This window comes from Nicotiana tabacum, chromosome 10, assembly GCF_000715075.1.
Source record: "Nicotiana tabacum cultivar K326 chromosome 10, ASM71507v2, whole genome shotgun sequence".
NCBI lineage: Eukaryota > Viridiplantae > Streptophyta > Magnoliopsida > Solanales > Solanaceae > Nicotiana > Nicotiana tabacum.
In genome coordinates, this window is record NC_134089.1 from 16739793 (window position 1) to 16762306 (window position 22514).

Here is a 22514-nt window from a genome sequence, read left to right on the forward strand (position 1 = left end):
TGCAAATAGCCTATGAGGGAACTACACAAGTACAACAAGACAAACCTAATACTAGTGATAGTTCCATGACAGCAGTTGAAGGCGAGGAGATTGGATATGACTCAACTCTTGCTTTGATGGCTCAATCAGATAATGATGAAGACAATGGCAACGAAGAGGTAAGCTTCAGGGATATTCAGAAAAATCTAAAATCCTATTCTCCAAAAAAACTCATGTGTTTAGCTGATGTTTTAATTACTACCTTTCGTAGTCTTGCGAAGGATAGGGATTCCTTGTTCTTAGAACTAGAAGAATCTGAACATACTATAGAAGACTTAGTGGCTACAGTCACTGATCAAAATAAAACCATTGAAATTCTTAGAAAAGAAAAGAGTGATCTGTTGGCAAAAACTAAAGACCAAAGGGAACTAATAGTAAAGCCATTGACTAAGTCAAAACCTGAAAGCTCTGAAAGAGGAAAGGAGATAGTTAGTGAGGAATATTTTAGGCTGGAAGATGAGGTGAAAGCCTTGAGATATAGGATGTGTGATGAAATTGAGAAAAATGAGCTCCTCCAAGCCAATCTAAAAAAAATAATGAATGATCTTCAAATGTCTCTAAAGTGGACCTGGTCCTTACAAGCTACCACTGCCTTGCTTACTAATGACAGTGAAAAAAGGCGGGGAGTAGGGTTCCCAAGGGAGAAAACTCCTCACAACCCTCACAGTAAGAGCGCCACTGTATCTTATAACTGGCCTCGGACCTAATGTGGGAATAGTAGGCACTTCAAGGAAGGTGTCCAGGCCAAGAATCAATCAGTACCGAAAGACAAAGTGGCTACTGAAACCGTGACCACAAAAGAGGGACCAGGTTCCACTCACAAAAAATGCACGTTACCTACATGGACTAAGAGAGCTCTTATTCATCCTCTTGGTTACTAAAAGGGACCCATAACTTCTTTGGGTTCCTAAAACTAAATCTCTTGTGCAGGAAACAATGAAAGGAAGCAGTCAACAATGGTTCATGGATAGTGGATATTCGAAGCACATGACTGGGAACACCATAGACTTCCTTTCACTAAAAATCCTGCAAGGAGGGAGTGTATCCTTTAGCAATGACAAAAAGGGGTACATTCTTGGAGTTGGAAAAGTTGGGAAGTCGCTCACTCACTGTATTGAAAATATGTACTATGTCAATAGACTTAAGTACAGTCTCCTGAGTGTCTCTCAATTTTGCGATAAGGGAAACAAGGTGGAATTCTTGTCTAAAATATGTACAGTCATTGACCTTGTGACTGGTGAAATAGTTCTGGTGGCAAAAAAATACAAGAACATCTATGTTGCTAATTTCGAATCTTTACAGAGTGGTGATCTATGTTGTCTAAAGGCAGTTGACAATGATGCTGAACTATGGCACAGAAGACTGGGCCATGCAAGCTTTACCCTCTAAACAAACTAATTCAGAAGGACCTGGTTCATGGTCTGCCTATGTCACAATTCAAAACTCAAAAATTCTGTAATGCCTGTGCTAGAGGAAAACATGTAAAGTCCTCCTTTAAGTCAAAAAGAGATGTGAGCACCTCAAAGTCGCTTGAGCTCCTACATATGGATCTGTGTGGACCTATGAGGGTGCAAAGCCAGGGAAGAAAGAGATATATTTTTGTGATCGTGGATGACTATTCCAGATTTACATGGACTCTGTTTCTCAGAATAAAAGATGAAAATGTTAAAGTATTTGTAGCCTTTGTGAAGAAAATCCAGGTGAACATAAAGTCTAGAGTTGAATGCATTAGATAATATCATGAGACAGAATTTGGCAATGTCAAATTTGATGAATTTTGCAATGAAAATGGCATCACTCACAACTTCTCAGCTCCCAAAACTCCACAGCAAAATGGAGTAGTAGAAAGAAAGAACAGAACTCTGGAAGAAATAGCAAGAACAATGCTGATTGATAGTGGACTTGCAAAGAACTTTTGGGTTGAAGCTGTCAACACTGCCTGATACTTAGTGAACAGGTGCATGATTAGATCAATTTTGAACAAGACCCCATATGAACTGCTGAATGGAAGAAAACCCAAGCTGACTTACCTAAGAACATTTGGATGCAAATGCTATGTTCTCAACAATGGAAAGGATCAGCTTGGTAAGTTCAATGCTAAAAGCGACAAAGGTATATTTCTTGGCTACTCTTCTCAAAGCAAGGCCTACAAGATATATAACAAGCGGACTCAATGTGTTGAATAAAGCGTCCATGTTATTTTTGATGAATCTTATCCATCATTTGAGAAGAGTGATGAGGAAGATCAAGATGGAGAACTCTCACTTGTTCCTGGTGAAGTCATTAACATGACAAATGGAAAGGCATACATGATGAGTCAAGTGAAGGATCCAAATGAAGATAATGCAGCCTCATCATCAATAGAACCAAGTACTTCAATTACAATTACTGAAGCTGAAGAAAGAGTGGCTGATGTAGTTTAGGGAACTTCACTGGCATCTGAGAGAAGGATCGAGGAGAATCAGCCAAACATACCTTCTTCCTCTCAGAATGAACCCCAGACATCTAACTGGAGACATCAAAGTTCTCACCCTATAGACAACATAATCACTCCTCTAGATTCCGGAGTTCAAACTAGGCCAAGAGCTAGAAATTCACTTGCCTTCTAAGTCTTTCTCTCCTAGATAGAACAAGGAAGCCTTAACTATACAGATTGGATTACAGCCATGCAAGATGAGCTGCATCATTTTGAGAGAAATAGTGTGTGGCACCTGGTATCTAGACCCCCAGATAGAACCATTATAGGAACCAAGTGGTTATTCAGAAACAAGCTCAATGAACATGGAATTACCACAAGGAATAAGGCTAGGCTAGTGGTTCAAGGCTATAACCAGGAGGAAGGGATTGACTATGATGAAAAATTTGCACCAGTGGCTCGCATGGAAGCCATCAGAATTCTGATCGCCTTTACTTCTCATATGGAATTCACATTGTTCCAAATGGATGTCAAAAGCGCATTTTTGAATGGACTGCTTAAGGAAGAAATCTATGTGAAGCAACCCCCTAGGTTTGAATGTCATGAGCACCCTGAATATATGTTCAAATTGGACAAAGCTCTGTATGGACTAAAGCAAGCTCCTCGAGCGTGGTATGAAAGATTGTCAAAATTCCTCTTAGAAAATGGTTTTAAGAGAGGAAAAATTGATAACATTCTTTTCTTAAAGAAACGAGGAAGGAACCTGCTCATTGTTTAGGTTTATGTTGATGATATCATCTTTGGAGCAACAGCTGACTCTCTGTGTGAAGAATCCGCTAAACTTATGGGAAGCGAATTTGAAATGAGCATGATGGGGGAATTAAACTTCTTCCTGGGCCTTCAAGTAAAACAGTCCCCAAAGGGTACTTCCATTTGTCAGCAAAAATATATTAGGGAACTCTTGAAGAGGTTTAACATGGAAGCATCAAAAGTGATAGACACTCCCATTGCAACTGTCACTCGACTGGACATGGATGAAACTGGATCTCATGTGAATCAAACAATGTATAGAGGCATCATTGGGTCTCTTCTGTATCTCACTACCAGTCGACCTAATATTGTTTTCAGCATGGGGCTGTGTGCGAGGTTTCAATCAAATCCCAAGGAATCTCACTTGAAGGCTACCAAAAGAATACTAAGATATCTCATAGGCACGCAACATCTAGTGCTGTATTATCCATCAGGTGACAGTTTTAATCTGATTGGGTATGCTGATGCAGACTATGCAGGTTATCTTGTGGACAAAAAAAGCACTTCTGGATGGCTCACTTCTTAGGATCATGTCTTATCTCTTGGGGGACAAGGAAACAAAATTCAGTGGCTTTTTCAACAACTGAAGCTGAATACATAGCTTCAGCATCTTGTTGTGTTCAGTTTCTATGGATCAAGTAGCAACTGGAGGATTTTGGAGTTCTCACTGAGAGTGTGCCTCTCCTATGTGACAACACCAGTGCACTCAATACGGCAAAGAATCCAGTTCAACATAAAAGGACCAAATATATTGATGTGAGGCATCATTTTCTGAGAGATAATGTGGAAAAAGGGTTGATATGTATGAAGTTCTACAGCACAGAAGATCAAATTACGTACATTTTCACCAAGGCACTAAGTAGGGAACAATTTGAAAGAAACAGAGTAAAGCTGGGGCTGTTAAAGCTAAATTAAGAACCTGTTTCCTCTTCAGCTGGCTAGTATTCTTAAGAAATAACTAGTTCAAAGTGTTTTTTGGCCATGTCTAACTCACCTCAATACCGTTGCAGGTAGACACGCATGATAAGCATAGAAGCAGTAGATACAGTACATGACTGATAAAAGACGATTAATTCTTTTCAAAAAAGGGGGCTTGAAGAAAATAATTTTCAAGATCTAGGTTCTTGTACTAAAGGTTAGTATTTCTGTGCATCCTTTAATACACGTCTTAAAAGGTACAAAATACAACTGCCATGTCATTAACTTTTTAGATCCGTTTGTCACGTCCCTTCAATTCAAAATGTTCTATCTCCCTCTGAAAAATCACAATTATCTACACCCAACCGCCGTTTCAGAACCGGTGCTTGTTCTTCTCCCTCCATAATTATCCTCTTCGTTTAAAAACCCCTTTCCTCTGCCCTTCTTAGCCATACGCCATATCAAGACTCACCCAAAAGGAAAGGATCATCACATCACCTCTTCCAATGGCTGAGAAAACTTCTGATCTCTCTGCCTCAACTCTAACCACCGCTAACCCATCTATGGAACCTCTCGCTTTCACTGAGTCCTTGTCACCCTCTAGGCAGTCGTACTGCTACAGTCATGCCTTTACTAGTTTCCCAACCTCTCCCATCTCAAAACCCCCTGAAACTACTGTTTCGTTCTCTCCGTTGTATGTTGCTTACACTAGTCAAACCCTAAGTGGAGAACAAAGTCAAAATACCGAGTTCACAAAAGGCTCCGCCATCGTTACCATCGACTCCATGGTTGTGAAGCACTGGTTGAAGAAGAAAAGACTGTGTTTGTGGTATCTGCTGATGGGGTATTGCATGAAGTTATTTCCCAGAAACATGAGTCACAAAGCGTGTGGGTAGAAGGGGCCATTATGGCTGTTGAAGAGGATACAGTAGTATACACTACTGGGGCATCACATGAGGAACATGATCCCTCTCCGGAGGACCCAGGTCAGGTTTCTCATCCCCAGGATAGTGTTTTACCTGCATTTAATGTTGTGCCCCTAAAAATTCAAACACCAGAAATGCGATCTAGCGATGAAGAAGACCTGGACAACGTGGCCCTAGATGCCTTCATACGTAAGTGAAGGGTTGTCAACACCCCTGAGTCTGAAATTAAGCTGCCTACTACCAGGATTCAAGTCAAAGTGGCCTATGATTCTGCACTCCAAAAGAGCAAGAAAAGTAGTAAGAAGAAAATAAGAAAGTTGGTGAAGGATGGTGTACCTGTAAGGGAGGAAGTTATCCTTATAGTGGAGGTGGAAGAAGGAACTCCTAAGGAACCTGGTTCACTTATCAGGTAGTCCTCGAAGAAGGCTAGTCTTTGTCCATGGAGAAAGGGTCTACATCTAAGTCTAAAATGAAGGAGGTTGTTAGTTATGAGGACATACTTGTTAAGTCTAAGGGGAAAGGTAAAGTTAGTGGAGAATAGCCTAGGGAAAGCAAGTCTGAAACAGTTGAAGAACCTAGTTCTGGAAAGAAAGCAAGAAGTGAGGTCTGCCTTGGCTCTGAGTGCCTAAGGCATCAAAAAGTTCTGCTAGGTCGTATGTTTGACCCAACAATCTCGGAGATGGCCGGAATGCACCAAATTCTTGAAATGGTGGAGTTTCAACAATGGATGTATCTATTTACATTGATGCCCCTAAAGTGTATGAGGAGGAGGTACAGAGTTTCTTTGCTAGGCTCTTTCCAGTCGATACTGACCATGTGTGTGCTTTGGTCAATGGGGTGGACATTGTTTTTGACGTGCAATTTCTTGGAGAAATTTTGCAAGTTCCTACAGTTGGAGTGTCAAGTGTACGAGATGTTTGCTAGTACAACTTCTGAAATGCAGTAGTGAAGGATAATTCTAATTAGAAAGGGGACCAGATTCATAAGAAAGCACTACTTCCTGTCTACCAGCTGTTGTTTGAGCTGGTTAACAAAGTACTGTTGGCTCGAGCAAAAAGGAGGTCCGTAACTTCAAAATCGGATTTGTACCTAATGGAGCAACTGAACGGTTTCAACCCTGTGAATCTGCCTGCGATAATGATTGAACACATGAAGAATTCAAGTATGGTAATCACGGGCTTCCCTATGGATTCTTGCTCACTCAGGTGTTCAAATTCTTTAAGGTTCCACTGGGAACAGGTAAGGTGGGGACCCGTAAGCAGACATTCTCATAGACAACCTTATAAGAGTGTGAGTGTATTGAGAAGTATGGGGTGTAGGAAGTACTTCAACTGTGTCTCAAACTCATCAATGCCCAAAACAGTACAGCTGAGGAAATACGTCGATTGAAGGCCAAGAATGCTATCCTGGAAGGTCAGCAAGCCCAAGCGGCTCCCATGTCAAATAATGAGGTGGTCCGTCTGACCCAAAAAATGTTGATCTCGGGACGCAAGTCGAAAACCTGAAGGCTAAACTGCTCCACGAGCAAAAGTCGGGAAATGCCCGAATAGACCTTGTTCTCCAAACACTTGTCGTAGCTTCCAAGCCTTATCCTCCTAGTGCCCCCTAAGAACCCCTTCAGTGACGAGTTTTCTGGATATGTTTCTTTTTCTTATTTCCTTATTGATGGTTGGTGGATGTTTTTTTTTGTGTTTTTTTACGGTTGGGATGTACCACTACTACTGCTCCTGTGAATAAGTCCAATGTAGCCTCTCCCTTTTTTTCAAAGGAAGAGGCATATTAAATATTTTTAATATGAATCCTCTTATTATGTCTTATACTGTCTCTCTATGCTCTATTCTTTCTCATGATTGTGTGCACATATGTGGCATGAGTTAGCTTAGTTGGACTTCGTTGTGCAGTTGTTATTTTTAATGATGCCAAAAAGAGGAAACACATTGGGGAACTGGTTCTTAGACTAATAGAGGACTCAGGGGGAAACAACATTAGGAACTGGTTCTTATGTGCATAGTCTCAGGGGGAAATCTTTGAAACTTGTTTGGTTTTTACTGCCCTAATTTCGATCTATAATTGTTTAAGTTTGTCATCATCAAAAAGGGGGAAATTGATAGATCTTAATTGCTCTTGTGTGATACTTTGATGATCTAACAAACTTACTACTAAGAACCAGATAGGGAACCTGACCTACTTGGATTGTTGTAAGCATTAACGGATTTCAGCTAACGAAGAATTGCTACAGCTTTAGGACCTAGGAACCAAACACGGACTTGATGCTCTTGAAGTTTCCTCATAGCAATACAAAGTCATTTGGACACAGCTGGAAATGAAGTACCGACGACACTGTCTCTGCCGCTCTACACCATACTGTCAGCCCACTCATTCTCTAACCAAACAAAGTACTCACATCATTTCAAGTGATGTGATCAAGATGTACCAAATGTGCTTTACACAAAAACATCACTAGAAGGTTTCTGTTTCTCATTCAATCTCTTGCAAAAAACAGAAAATATCATCCTCTCAAGCTTGAAGAACAAGGTTGAATGCTACTACGGACCAGTTCCCAAAAGATTGATCATTGTTGTCTTAGTTGAGTTGTAACATTGTCATTGTACTTACTATATCTCCTAAATTTCTTACTTAGAATCATACTAATTAGGAATCCTCTTGTAAATCCGTAAACTCATTGAGTTTATGTTGTGACTAGATTAAGTTATAAGAAAAAGTCTTTGTAATTGTAGAATTGCAAAGTGGCTTGTGGTGATAGCATCACAAGTTAGAAAAAGCCTTTGTAATTAGGATAGTCACAAAGTGGCTTGTGGTAAAGGTACCATAAGTTAGTTGAGTAAATCCTTTACAATAGGAAGTATTGTAAAGTGGCTTGTGATAGGTAAGATTACAAGTTAGTGAAGTTAAAAGCCTACAATATAGGTCGTGGTTTTTGATCCCCTTGTGCGGGATTTTTCCACGTAAAAATCCTCTGCCTCATTTACTTACTGCTTTACTAAGTGCTCTCAGCAAAATCTTGTAGAGGACTAGGTACTCTACGATCTGGTGGATCCATACAAACTAGCATATCCTTTCACCTAACAAAACTATTCACATGCCAACAATGAAGCATTTACACCTTTTACTTTCTCTTCCTAACTCTTTCGAATTCAAGATTGTTTTAGTAGTGTGTAGAATTAGGCCGAAGTTTTCTAGTAAGAATACTTCAGTACGCCTCTTGAAGAATTGATTTTATAAGAAAATTGATTTAAAATAGTCTTTGAAATGATAAAAAAAATAGTCTTTGAAATTGATTTCATACGGAAGAATTGATTTTAAACAAAATATTCTTTTGAAATGATATATAAAAATTCTGTTATAGCAAAGTAGACCAATATGATGAAGACTGAAATTTGATAACATCAATAGTTCAACAGAAAATCAAAATCACAACTATCATAACAAAATCAACATGAAAATAAAATATAATAAACAGATAAATAAACGGAAACACATCCTAGAAACTAATCAATTTCAACCAGATTATGAAAAAAAGTTGTGATGACCCGATAGGTCATCTTATGATTTATACCTAATTTTGTGATTTGAAACCTTTAAAAGTCATGTTTAAGCCTTTCTCGATTTGTGTGTGCAGTCTGCACGTCTTTTCGGAAAGATTTTATGTTAAAAACTGATCAAAATAAGAAATTTTATCTAAAAACTTCATTTGAGTTGACTTCAGTCAACATTTTTAGTAAACAAACCCGGATTCGTGTTTTGATGGTCCGGGTTTCGTATCGTGATTTGGGACTTGAGCGTATACCCAAAATTGAAATCGAAAGTCCCTAGCCCGAGATATCGGACTATGTCAAAATTTGAAAGTTGAAAGCTTAATGAAATCAAAGTTTGACCAAAGTTTGATTTTCTGGATAACAGGTCCGTATTTTGGTTACAGAACTCGGTATAGGTCCAATACCATATTTATTACTTGTCTGTGAAATTTGATGAAAATGGAGTTGATTTGACGCGATTCGGATTTCCGATTGTGAAATTAGGAATTTCAAAGTTTTCTTGAAAATTTCATGTGATTTGGGTTCAATTCGTAGTTCTAGGTGTTATTTTGGCAATTTCATCGCACGAGCAAGTTCATATGATATTTCAAACTTGTGTGCATATTTGGTTGGGAGCCCCAAGGGCTCGGGTGAGTTTCGAATAGGCTATGGATTGATTTGAACTTATAAATTTGTTGGTGTGCTTTAGTTCTTGTTGCAGGACTCTGATCTTGCAATTGCGAGAAAAAGCTTCGCATTTGCGACCACTGTTGGGTTTGCATTTGCTACCTACTCATCGCATTTGCGAAGAGTAGTTGTGGAGGCCAATGTTCGCAATTGCGAACAATTTATCGCAATTGCGATGGGAACTGGGGAGGGGTACTTTTCGCATTTGCGATCACATGGCCGCATTTGCGATCTTGCCCATGTTCGCATTTGCGAATTATACCTCGCATTTGCGAACAATGCAAAAGTGAGAAGGGGTTCGCATTTGCGATGCCTCCTTCGCATTTACGATGCCTCCTTCGCATTTGCGAAGCCCATGTCGCATTTGGGACATCTACAGTTGGGTAAGTGAGACTTAGTCGGGATTTTTCTCCCATTCTTCAAAATTTCATATTCTAGAACCCTAGAGGCGATTTTTCCAAGACTATTTCTTCCCTAAAACTTTGGCAAGTGATCCTAACTCACTTTCTTTCAATTATCCATCACATTTTATGACTTTTCAATCTAAAATCTAGGATTTCCATGGTAGAAATTTGAGGTTTGGGTAGAATTAGGGATTTTTGAGAAATTAAGATTTAGACATCAAATTGAGGTCGGATTACAAAATTAATTGCATAATCAGGTTCGAAGGTGAATGAGTGAATGAGTTTTGGCCTGAACCTCGAGTTTTGACCCAGCGGGCCCGAGGTCGATTTTTGACTTTTTGTGGGAAAGTTTGGGAATCAAAATTTGTGTATTGTAATTGATTACTTTAGCAATTTTTGATGTTATTGAGTTCTAGATATGAGTGGTTAGGAGGTGGATACTACAGGAAAAGCAGTAATTGAGCATTGAGTGGCCTATGGAGCGAGGTAAGTGCTGTGTCTAACTTTAACTAGTGGGATTAGGAACCCACGACGTATTTGCTATATGAAATTCATGTGAGCGACATATATGTGAGGTGACGAGTATATATGCGCCACCAAGTTATCTATTTTCCCTTGTTTCCTTCCCGTTCTTCTCGTATTGTCTTTTTTCCTGCCTTAACTGTTACATGCTTTACTTGTATTCCCATGCCTAATTGCTACTTGTTAGATATTGTTTTCCTTTGTTGAAGGTATTAGTTATTCCGTTGCTTCAGTGTCTCCTATTATTTGTGTAAGTTAGTTTATTGGTGCTTTTATGGTATAATCTGGATTGGTCTCGCTTAGTAGTATTACATGTGTGAAGTTTCATAGTGTACAAACTTCCCATTTGCTTTGGTTAGAAGTTTAAGTATTGTGAAGGGTTTTTGTGATTTGAATTGTGAAATTTTTGTATTTACTATGTAATTGATATTGTTATGGTGGGATCGTGTTGCGCGCCGCAACAAGTGAAATAAGTGTGATATATTGAGGAGGAATAAGGGTGAATTGATATTGTACGGTAGGATCGGGTTACGCGCCGCAACAGGTGGAATAAGGGTGATATATTGAGGAGGAATAAGGGTGAATTGATATTGTATGGTGGGATCGGGTTACACGCCGCAACATGTGTAATAAGGGTGGATTGTGGTGGACTAAGGGTGAACTATGATTGTGGTTATTGTGATATGGTGGGATCGGGTTGCACGCCGCAACACTTTTATTTATATTCTGTTATTTATGTTATTAAGAGGAAATAATGGAGGAATATGATATGTACGGTGGGATCGGGTTGCGCGCCGCAACAACCTATATGTTCATATTTTTCCCTGACGGTGTTAGTTGTAAGGTAGCTCTTAAATTGCACTTAAGTATTGGTAGTAACTGAACACTGATGAAATACTTTGAGGACTGTATTTACTTCTTGCAAGTTACTGTTTTATTTTATTCTATCTTTCTTTATGCATTTATTATATATTGTATGCACATTATATTGTGAGTGCCCCGCCGTAGCCTCGTTACTCCTTCGTCGAGGTTAGGCTCGGTGCTTACCAGTACATGGGGTCGGTTGTATTGATACTGCACTCTGCACTTTCTGTGCAGATTTTGGAGCTGGTTCGAGCTGATCGAGAGGTTAGCTATAGGATTTATCAGCTAGGATACCCAAGGTAGACCTGTCGGCGTCCGTAGGCCCTAGCGTCCCCTTCTATACCCCATACTTCACTATTTTTCTTATTTCGCAAACAATTGTATTTTCTTTCGGACAAATACTTGCAGTATAATCTTAGAATGTTCGTGAATTGTGACTCTGAATTCTGGGTAGTAGTAGTATATTATCAAAGCTGTTATATATATTTCCGCGTTCATTTTGACTTGTTATAGTTTGCTTGTTATTAATCACTTAAATGTAAAAGAATTGGCTAGTAAATCTCTAACATTGGCTTGCCTAGTAAGTGTAATGTTAGGCGTCATCACGGTCCCAACGGTGGGGATTCCGGGTTGTGACAAGGTGGTATCAGAGCACTAGGTTGCCTTGGTCTCACAATTCACGAATGAGCTTAGTAGAGTTTGGGGGATCGGTACGAAGACGTTTGTACTTATCTCCTAGAGGCTATGAAGTTTAGGAACAAATTTCACGTTTATTCATCTTTGTTGTGCGACTTTGTTTCCTCAATACTAATTGAACTCTCCTACTCTTATTATCTCGCAGGTGGGGAGAATGCGTACCGCTTTTTCAGTTGAGAAACAGCTAGAGCCTCCAGTAGCAGCTCTTACGTGGGCAGAGGTCGAGGCCAAGGCCGTGCTAGAGGCCGAGGCAAGGGCATGGCTTAGCCTAGAGCCCGAGCAGCAGCAGCAGCCGTGGAGCCTCAAGTAGAGTTTGATGAGGAGGTTCAAGCCCAGACTGTTCCTACTGGGCAAGCTCAGATCCCGGAGGGGTTCATTGCCACTCAGTGCTTCAGGATGCTTTGGTACATTTGGTGGGTCTTGTGAAGAGTGTGGCCCAGACTGGCGTATTTACCATGGCACCAGCCGTATCTCAGGCTGGAGGAGGAGCCCACACTCCTGATACTCACACTTCGGAGTAGATGGCTCCCCAGTATAAGACTCCAGCAGCTCATCCAGTCGGAATAGTTCAGTCGGTTGCTGCTGCACAAACCGGTGATGGGTCAACTATGTCTTCTGAGGCTTTGTGGAGATTGGACAGTTTTACTAAGCTCTTCCCAGTCCATTTCAGTGGTGCTACTTCAAAGGATCCCCAAGAGTATCTTGACAGTTGTCATAAGGTTCTTCGGAACATAGGTATATAAGAGACCAATGGGGTTGACTTTGCTGCATTTCAGATGATTGGTTCTGCCAAGAAATGGTGGAGGGATTATTTATTAACAAAACCATCTGAGTCGCCTTCTCTTACTTGGGACTAGTTCTCTTAGCTCTTCCTAGAGAAGTTTCTGTCTATGACCTTGAGAGAGGAGCACTGCCATCAGTTAAAGGGTCTCCAGCAAGGCAGTATGATAGTTATTCGGTATGAGACCCGTTTTATGGATTTGTCCCATCATGCTCTTCTTCGGATTCCCGCCGAGAGTGAGAGGGGGGGAGAGTGAGGAGTTTTATTGACGAACTTGTTCAGTCTATCAGATTGAAGATGGCAAAGGAGACTAGGAGTGAGATTTCTTTTCAGGCGGCTGCTGATGTCGCCAGGCCAGTCGAGATGGTTCTTGCATAGGGAGGTCAGGGGTCTGACAATAGACCTCGTAATTCTGGTGGGTTCAGCGCCGCCTCATCTGGAGGCAGGGGTACTTTTGGTAGGGGCCATCCTCCCAGGCCGTTCCATTCAGTGCTTTAGGCATCCCGTAGTACTTCAGGGAGTTGTGGTCCTTATGTGCCTCCTTCTGGGCAGCCAACCTACAGTGCACCACTAAATCATATTAGTGGATCTCATGTTCAGAGTTATTACCATGGTCAGCCGGCTCGTTTGGGTCAGTCTCAGTTTCTACAGCCATAGTATTAGGATGGATACTTCGAGTATGGTGGTTATGGGCATATCAGGAGGACCTGTCTAAGACTATTGGGTGTTTCACCATAACATCAGGATTCTCGTGCCATGGTTGCGGCACCAGTTGCAGCACCGCCTGCTCAGCTAGCCAGAGGTAGGGGTCAAACAGCCAGAGGTAGGGGCCAGACTGTTAGAGGTGGAGGTCAGGCCGTTAGAGGTGGAGGCCCATCAGCTAGAGGTCATCCTAGGGATATGATTCAGAGTGGTGGGGCCCAGGCTCACTGTTATGCTTTTCCATCCAGGCCTGAGGCTGAGTCATCTGATGCTATTATTACATGTACTATTTCAGTTTGTAGTAGAGATGCTTCAGTTCTATTTGATCTGAGGTCTACTTACTCCTATATGTAATCTTATTTTGCTTCATATTTGGTTGTGCCTCGTGATTCTTTGAGTGCCCCTGTATATGTGTTTACACCTGTAGGGGATGCTATTATTGTAGATCGTGTGTATCGTTCGTGTGTGGTCACTATTGGAAGTCTTGTGACTAGTGTAGATCTTCTACTCCTCGATATGATTAATTTTTATATTATATTAGGTATGGATTGGTTGTCAACTTATCATGCTATATTGAACTGTCACACCAAGACGGTAACCTTAGCCTTTCTAGGGTTGCCTCGATTAGAGTGGAGAAGGACTCCTGACCATTCTACCAGCAGGGTTATCTCTTATGTATGAAGGCTCGGTGTATGGTCGAGAAGGGGTGTTTGACTTATTTGGCTTATGTTCATAATTCTAGTGCAAAGTCTCCTTCCATAGATTCTATGCCAGTTGTTTGTGAGTTTCTAGAGGTATTTCCGTTAGACCTGCCGTGGATGTCACCCGGCAGGGATATTGATTTCAGTATTGATTTGGCTCCGGGTACTCAGATCATTTCTATTCCGCCATACCGTATGACCCCACCAGAGTTGAGAGAGTTGAAGTACCAGTTGCAGGATTTGCTTGATAAGGGCTTCATTAGACCTAGTTTCTCGCCCCTATGTGCATCGGTGTTGTTTGTGAAGAAGAAAGATGGGTCTATGAGGATGTGAATAGATTATCGGCAGTTGAACAAAGTCACCAACAAGAACAAGTATCCATTGATGAGGATTGATGACTTATTTGATCATTTTCAGGGTGCCAAGGTGTTTTCGAAGATTGATTTGAGATCTGGCTATCATCAGTTGAGGATTAGGGCATTTGATGTCCCTAAGATAGCCTTCCGAACTCGGTACTGGTATTATGATTTTCTAGTGATGTCTTTTGGGTTGACAAATGCCCTAGCAGCATTCTTGGATTTGATGAACCGAGTGTTCAAGCCTCATTTGGACTCATTTGTGATTGTGTTTATTGACGACACCTTGATCTACTCCCGCAGTCAGAAGGAGCATGAGCAGAACCTTAGGGATGTGCTTCAAACTCTGAGAGACAGCCAGTTGTATGCTATATTTTTGAAGTGTGAGTTTTTGTTAGATTCAGTCGCTTTCTTGGGCCATGTCGTATCAGCAAAGGGCATTCAGGTAGATCCTAAGAAGATTAAGGTAGTCTAGAACTGTCTTAGACCCACTTCAGCCAGGGAGATCAGACGTTTCTTGGATTTTGTGGGCTACTGTAGATTTGTGGAGGGGTACTCATCTGTAGCAGCCTCGTTGACCAGGTTGACCCAGAAGGGTGCCCTGTTCAGATGGTCAGTATGAGGCAAGCTTTCAGAAGCTCAAGACAGCTTTGACTACGGCACCAGTGTTGGTATTTCCCTCAGGTTTAGGATCTTACACGGTGTATTGTGATGTTTCCCGTGTTGGGCTTGGTAAAGTATTGATGCAAGTGGGCAGGGTTATTGCATATGCATCTCGATAGTTGAAGGTTCCTGAGAAGAGCTACCCTATACATAATTTAGAGTTGGTGGACATTATTCATGTGCTGAAGATTTGGAGGCACTATCTTTATGGTGTGTCGCGTGAGGTTTTCACGGATCATTGCGGCCTTCAGTATTTGTTCAAGCAAAAGGATCTCAATTTGAGGCAGAAGAGTTGGTTGGAGCTATTGAAATACTATGATATCACCATCTTGTACCATCCTGGGAAGGCCAATGTGGTGACCGATGCATTGAGTAGGAAGGCAGCGAGTATGGGAAGCCTTGCATTCATTCCAGTCGGTGAGAGGCCACTAGCATCATATGTTCAGACTTTGGCCAACCAGTTTGTGAGGTTGGATATTTTAGAGCCCAGCGTGTTCTAGCTTGCACAGTCGTTCGGTCTTCTTTGTTTGAGCGTATCAGAGATTGGTAGTATGATGAGCCTCATTTGTTGGTCCTTAGGGACACAAAACGGCATGATGGTGCCAAGCAGGTTACTGTCGTAGATGACGGAGTCTTGAGAATGTAGGGTCGTGTTTGTGTGACTAATATGGATGGACTTCGTGAGTTGATTCTTTAGGAGGCCCACAGTTTCTGGTATTCTATTCACTTGGGCACCGCCAAGATGTACCAGGACTTGCTGCAGCATAGTTTTCGCTCTATCTGCCATGGGGAAATCCCGGTAAAGGGAACCCCGACCCCAAGAAGACTATACTCATGCAACTAATTCAATAGGACCGGTTATTGGTGGATGAGGAAGAAGAAGGATATAGTTGCTTATGTAGCTCGGTGCCTGAATTGTCAGCAAGTAAAGTATGAGAATTATAGACCCGATGTCTTGCTTCAGCAGATAGAGATTCCTGAGTGGAAGTGGGAACGTATCACTATGGATTTCATTGACACAAAGGAAATTCGATGCCATTTGTATCATTGTAGACAGGCTGACTAAGTCAGCGCACTTCATTCCTGTGGTAGTTACCTATTCTTCAGAGCGGTTGGCAGATATTTGCATTCGTGAGATCATTCGTCTTTACGGTATGCCCGTGTCTATCATTTCTGATAGAGGTACGCAGTTCGCCTCGCACTTCTGGAGGGTAGTACATTGTGAGTTGGGTGCGCGGGTTGAGTTGAGCACAACATTTCATCCTTAAACGGACGGACAATCTGAGCATACTATTCAAATCTGGGAGGATATGATCCGCACATGTGTTATAGACTTTGCAGGATCGTGGGATCAGTTCTTGCCCCTTGTAGAGTTCGCCCACAATAACAGTTACCGGTCGAGCATTTAGATGGCTCCCTATGAGGCATTATACAGTAGGCAGTGCCGGTCACCAATTTGGCAGTTCGAGCCGGGGGAGACTCGGTTGTTGGGTACAGATCTAATACATGATGTCTTAGATAATGTCAAGATTATTCAGGATCAACTTCGCACAGCCCAGTCCAGGCAGATTAGTTATGCTGATGGTAGAGTTCTGATGTTGCATTCATGGTCGGGGAGAGAGTGTTGCTTCGGGTATCACCCATGAAGGATGTCATGAGGTTTGGAAAGTAAGGCAAGCTGAGCCCTAGGTATATCAGACTTTTTGAGATTCTCGAGAGAGTGGGAGAGATGGCTTATAGGCTTGCATTGCCTCCGGGGTTAACAATAGTTCATCTGGTATTCCAAGTGCCCATGCACCGGAAGTATCACAACAATCTGTCCCACGTGTTAGATTTCAGCTCTGTCCAGTTGGACAAGGATTTGACTTACGAGGAGGAGCTAGTGGCTATTCTAGCCCAACAGGTTTGTTAGTTGAGATCGAAGAGTTATCTTTCAGTCTGAGTGTACTGGAGAGGTCAGCCCGTCGAGGCAGCTACCTGGGGGTCTGAGTCGGACATGCAGAGTAGATATCCTCACCTATTTACCAGTTCAGTTACTTTTCTATGTTTGTTAGAGGACGAACAATTGTTTTAGAGGTGGAGAATGTGATGACCCAAAAGGTCATCTTATGATTTAAACATAATTATGTGATTCGAAACCTTTAAAAGTCATGTGTCAAGCCTTTTTCGATTTACGTGTGCAGCCTGGCATTTTTTCGGAAAGATTTTATGCTAAAAACTTATCAAAATAAGAAATTTTGTCTAAAAACTTCATTTGAGTTGACTTCGGTCAACCTTTTTGGTAAATGGACCCGGATTCGTGTTTTGGCGATCTCGGTGGGTCCCTATCGGCGAAGTAATTTGCTAGTCCATAAGATGCCAAGATATGACTAGTAATGAGGTTGAGTATGAGGCCGTAATCGCAGAGTTAAGGCTAGCACTCAAATGTGGGGCGAAGTGGCTGAGACTTCGATGTGATTCTCAACTCGTGGTCAACCAAGTTATAGGGACTTACCAAATCAAAGAATAATGTTTTGCAAAAAAATCAAGCTGATATCTATAAGTTGCTGCCCGATTTCGACGAATGCCAGCTCGACCAGATCCCTTGAGCTCAGAACATCGAAGCAGATGGCCTCGCCAAGTTGGCCGCCACCACCAGAAGCATCACAACTGGGATAAAAGTGTAGTCCATTTGCTCAACTCGTCACTAGATCAAATCGAGGTAAAATCTGTAAGTTGATAAAAAGGAAGCTAAAAAATTAAGGATGCACGCGGCCATATACATCCTCCTTCATAAAAACTTATACAAGAGAACATATGGCGGCCCTTTGGTGAAGTGTTCAGGTCCGGATCAAATCCAGCGCATTCTCGAGGAAGTATATGAAGGCCATTGCGGTGCTCATTCTGGTGATCTAGCACTCGTTATGTTCCTCATACGGGCCGGGTACTACTGGCCGACCATAAAAAAAGCCGCCTAAAAAATTGTGAAAAACTGCGAGCAATGTTAGAAATACGCCCCAATAATTCACCAAGCAGGCGAACACCTTCATTCGGTCACCTCACCATGGCCGTACATCAAATGGGGAATGGACAATTGTGGGTCCACTCCCGCCGAGCATTCGCCCAAATGCGTGAACAAGAGGTAACCTCCTTTATATGGTAAAACATCATCTACCGGTTCGGCCTTCCCAAGGAAATAAGCTATGACAACGAGCCCCAATTCACGGGAAAGAAAACCATCGAATTCTTCGAGAAATGGTTCATAAAGATGATACTTTAAACTCCACATCACTGCAGCAGGCAACGAGCAGGTAGAATCCTCCAATAAGTCTATATTAAATATAACGAAGAAGAAACTTGAAGAAGCCAAAGGACTACGACCAGAAATACTCCCATAAGTATTATGGGTGCATAGGACCACACCGAAGACGAGCACAGGAGAAACACCCTATTCATTGGTCTACGGAATAGATGCAGTGATACTGGTCGAGGTTGAAGAACCCAGTCTAAGGTACTCCCATGAAAGCGGCACCCGGAACGACGAGAGTAGGAGATAAGAGCTCGATGAGGTCGACGAACAAAGAGATATGGCATACATAAGGATGGTTGCCCAAAAACAACAGGTGAAACATTACTACAACATAAAAGCAAAGGTTCGATCGCTCATGATTAGGGACTACGTACTCAAAGACAAAACCCAAGGAAACAGAGATCCACGAGAAGGCAAATTGGGAACCAATTGGGATGGGCCATACAAAATTATAGGCAAAGCGGACAAGGGATCATTCCAACTAGAGACTATGGAAGGAAAAAATTATCAAACACTTGGAAAATCAGTCACCTCAAGCTTCAACTTCTAGAAAATAAGAAGTGTCCCCCAAGTCGTACTCTTTTTTTCCCTCACTTGAGTTTTGTCCCATTAAGGTTTTCTCGAGGTGGTTTTTATTGAGGCGATGAAAGGGACATTTTGAGTCGAAGTATACGAAGAACAGACTGATTTATTTTTCATTGCTTGACCCCTCAAGATTCTCCAAGTCAACCAATAAAGGGTTAGATATACTGGGACTGGGACTGGAACACCAGCCAAAATCCAAAATTTGTAACTTTCTCCAAATAGTAGAAATTCAAGTTTATCGAAATTACTCTAGCAAAAGGTTAAGTTTGACCAAGATCGAACACCACCTACCGGACCTCGGCCACAACTTAACAATAGGTTAAGTTCGACTAAGCTCGAACAATACCTACCGGTCCTCGGCCGCAACTTAATGAAAGTTTATGTTCAACTAAGCTCGAACAACACCTACCGGCCCTCGATCACAACTTAACAATAGGTTAAGTTCGACTAAGCTCGAACAACACCTACTGTCCCTCGTCCACAACTTAATGATGAGTTAAGTTTGACTAAGCTCAAACAATACCTACCGGCCCTCGGATGCAACTTAACAAAAGGTTAAGTTCGACTAGCTCGAATTACACCTACCGGCCCTCGGCCGCAACTTAACAAAAGGTTAAGTTCGACCAAGCTCGAACAACACCTACCGTTCCTCAGCCACAACTTAACAATAGGTTAAGTTCGACTAAGCTCGAACAACACCTATCGGTCCTCGGCCACGACAGAATGACAGGTTAACTTTGACCAAGCTCGAATGAAACCTATCTGTCCTCGACCACATATCAACTAAGAGACATACTCAACCTATATAAACAAAGGATGATATGGCCCATGGCTATTCAGCCCAAAGGCTACGATCAACCAGAGGGAGACAATAATAAAAAGGATAAAGAAGTAAAACATGCAAACACAAGCAAAACATAAAAGTACAAAAACAAATCGCAGCAAATGAAAAAGGTACAAGAAATACAAAGATCAACTTTTATATTCATAAATAAAGAGTTTTTTACGAAAGGTCTTGAAGAAGCCGAAAGAAATACACAAAAAAGTTAAAAGAAAACTACTGGCCATCACCATCGCAACCTTCAACATCATCGCTAGCTCGATCTTCAATGACGTCACCACCCTGACAATCGACACCATCACCGCCTCGGCCCCCGGCATCCTCTCCATCCTCGCCTTGAGGGTAAACAGAGTCGTACTAGGCATCTTCCTCAAGGCATTCTATGCCCTCCTCCTCATCCTCCTCACCAGGCTAAGGTGTAGTAGGGTCATTGCCACAAGCAAGCCGAGCCTCGGGAGCCTTAACACCAGCATCCTCAAGAGCCGCCTCAGAAAAGGAGCCTATTACATGCAAGTCACGGAACACACCCAGTCGGGCCTCGGCATGGATCCACTCTTCGTAAAACTTCCAAAGGACATCGGAGAAATTAGAAGCATTAAAAGAAGAAGGTCGCGCAAGCAACTGGGCTTTCTCGACCTCTAGAGCGGCAACTCGATCATAAAGATCGGAGGTTTCCTTGCCCAGCTCCCCGATCCTCTCCTCAAGCCGGTCCTCTTTAGCCCTTGCTATAGACAAGTCATTCTCCCGCTGAGAATGAAGTGTTCAGTTCGCCAGCTCGAGGATCTCCACTTTACTCCGAGCATCCAATCGAGAAGACTCCGCCCGCTCGAGCTCCTCCCGCTTCTCGGCAATCTCACCCCAGAGAGCCTTTATTTGAAATTGGCACTTATCAAACTGCCTTGCACCTAGACCACTTGAGCTTGAAGGTTGCTACATTGGTCCTCCACGTCCTTACTGTGTTCTAGCTCCTCCTCCTTGGCCCACAACGTTCCATTAAGAATGCTAAATTTTTCCACGGTCGCTATCAACTCCTCATCTTTCTTCTTCAAATATTCTCGTAAGGCCAGCACGTTGCCTCCCTCATGAAACCAATCTAGAAGCTCCTAATACTTCCAACGACATGCTATATATCTATCTTTCAGCTTCACGTAAATTTCTTTACGTTTCTTCTCCTGCTGAGCACTCTCGATCTCCAGAATAACCATCTCCAAAATAGAAAAAAGAAGTTAGAACCTGAAAAGAAGCTAAGCCATAAAGAAAAGGTCAGATAACAATCGTACTTACCCTGAGAGTAAGACCAATGATGTTATTCAACAAAGTACCGTCGGTTATCTTCTTAAGGGTCTCACCCTCAGCTTCAGAACAGAGAGGACCGAGAGCAGGGAATACCTCCTTGGTATTTACAAGCAAACCATGAGCCATTAGGATCGTGATAGTCCTAGAACCCCCCCTCCATCCTCACCCCGAGTGGGGTGATCCCCTCGTCAATCATTCTTAGCTCATCCAGGTCCATGTCAGAATCAGATCCGACGACCTCTTTAGCGATGGCTTTTCCTCTATCACTGGCTGGCGAAGAGACATCTATTGTAGCCTTGGAGGATGAAGCTTCATCTTGCCTCAAAAGTTTAGGGTCGTTGCCAAACACCCCCGCAGCCGTCTCCCCCTCGGGACGTACCAACGTGTCTACGACAACCTCTTCCAGTTGCGAGACCTCGGTTCTCGCCCTTGTATCCTTTCTTATATGAATCATCGTTGTATCTCTAAAAACCAAGTCATCCTGTAGCGAGTCAACAACGACCAGGACTTCTCCTCTAGCGTCCACAACTATCCTCTTACGATGTAGGTTCCCAATCAAAGAAAATAGATGAGGAGCAGAAACAGTAGTTGGGACAAAGGCATATTCTTAGACCGCAACAACCAGGACGGAGGCAAGTGCAGAAGGCACAACAGCTGCAATGGGGGCAGAAATCGAGGGTGTAGCCGCCTTCTTCTAAATGAGGTCACATACGCTCTGCTCCTTTGAGAAGCCCCTTAACTGAACCTGATAAAGGGAGAAACATAAAAGTTAATGAAGCCAGCCAACATACAAAAAGAGGCAACAATCACAGCCGAAAGGGAAGTTACCTATAGAAGGAAGAGTTAGTCTGAATTTCTTAAAAAAGTTCGGCCAATCACGAATCGTTGTAGTATGAGGGAGAATATGCCTAACCCAGTCAACGATGCGAACGGATATAAGGGAAGGACGGTTGTTGGCTACAAGAAAGGAATAGCTTCATGACACCCAAAATGGGCGAAGAAATGCAAAGGGTAAAAACGAGAAATGTAAACACTTACGTGTATGATTCCAAGCCTTGGGGAAGTCTTCGGTGTTGTCCACAACGTCCTCGATTTTGACGTAAAATAAATCGATCCATAATTGACGACTGTCCTTGTCATCCATCTTTACAACCAGGCACTTGCCTCTACGGTAACGGAGATTCAACATCATCCCACTATAGAAGCTAAGGGCGAACATATGCACTAAATGTCGCAATGTAACCTTAACACTGGCGATCTCAACAAACTTGGTTAGTATCTTGATAACCTTGTATACTTAGGGGGAGTTGAGCAGGGTAAATACCGTAGTGGCGGAAAAATTCCTCCACTAGCAGAAAGAGGGGAAATGACTAACCAATATTGAACGAGTAAGCGTATAGAGCGCAGTACCCAAGGCGGTGAACATGCATTTCAATCTCCCCAGCCAGAATCAGTTCGATATGATCGAGAATGACGAACTTA